The sequence below is a fragment of the Cyprinodon variegatus genome, unplaced genomic scaffold, assembly GCF_000732505.1.
Source record: "Cyprinodon variegatus isolate N-32 unplaced genomic scaffold, C_variegatus-1.0 Scaffold1039, whole genome shotgun sequence".
NCBI lineage: Eukaryota > Metazoa > Chordata > Actinopteri > Cyprinodontiformes > Cyprinodontidae > Cyprinodon > Cyprinodon variegatus.
In genome coordinates, this window is record NW_015151492.1 from 59,316 (window position 1) to 60,447 (window position 1,132).

General features: G+C 50.2%; 1 protein-coding gene across 1 annotated transcript in view; it reads right to left on the minus strand.

The window, feature by feature from the left end:
* LOC107100975 (tyrosine-protein phosphatase non-receptor type 7-like) overlaps positions 1–944 on the minus strand; it is a 33,351-nt gene extending 32,407 nt beyond the window's left edge. The window contains exon 1 of the mRNA XM_015399687.1: positions 585–944. The gene's annotated coding sequence lies outside the window, so the exon portion shown is untranslated. The remainder of the gene's footprint in view (positions 1–584) is intronic.
* Positions 945–1,132: the final 188 nt, after the last annotated feature.

Below are 1,132 nucleotides of genomic sequence, written 5' to 3' on the forward strand. Positions count from 1 at the left end.
GTTAGCCCTGGCCGCGGCAGACGGGCTAACGTTAGCTCTGGCCGCTGCAGACGGGCTAACGTTAGCCCTGGCCGCTGCAGACGGGCTAACGTTAGCCCTGGCCACTGCAGACAGGCTAACGTTAGCCCCGGCCACTGCGGCTACCCTCTGAGCTCCGCTAGTTGCCACGGTCCTCTCATTATCGGAACATTCTTTTTAAAATGTTCCATTTAGTGAAGCTTAAAGTATAATGTTCTCGCCTCAAATGATTTTAAAACGAACTTTTATTGAACAACAGCAACGGAAAAGGGAACTTTTAACTTAATCCTCTGAGCTCTGTGAGCGCTAACCTGGAAGCTGCTGCTGCCGCAGTGCATGCTGGGACAATGGACAAGTCTGCTCTGATGCATGCTGGGTAAAGAGGGAGGGGCCAGAACAACATCTGAGGACTTTGTCCGTTCCCTGTCTGCTGTTCTAGTGAATTGGAACAGAAATAGGGCTGAGGATGATGGTGTTTCACGAGGACACGAGAAGGAGAAGTACACAGGTTGAGAAACGGACCATAGATTTATAAACCAGAGCCGATCAGCTGAAGCAGAACTTACCGCTGACTCCATCTTCCTCTGTTTTTATCTCCTGAAATCCTCCTGAATGACTCCAGATCAGCTGGAACAACAACATGATTCCCTGAACTGAAAGCTGAGCTGCTAATCAACCAACCAGCCTACTAACTAACTAACTAACTAACTAAGGAGCTAACTAACCAGTTAACGGACCGGCAGCAGTACGGACCAGTCCTCCACTTCCTTCCACTCTTCCTGGAGTGAAACTTCCTGTGAAAGCAGGGGCAAGAAGAAACAAGTGCAGTGAGAGAAAGTGATAGTGAGCGGCAGACGGAGGGAAAGACGCGGCAGCAGGATTAGACTTGTCTTGTTATTCTGGCCGTTATTCTGTGTTCAGAGACCTGAGGGAGGAGAAAGGAGGGTGAGTCAGAGCTGGATGCTCCCAATCATCCCGTCAGAGACCTGCTCCGCTCTGCAGCGCTTCACTCTGAAAACAACACAGCAAACACCCCCGATCTGCTCTCCATCCTCCATCCATCCATCATCCATCCATCCATCCATCCATCATCCATCCATCCATCCATCCATCA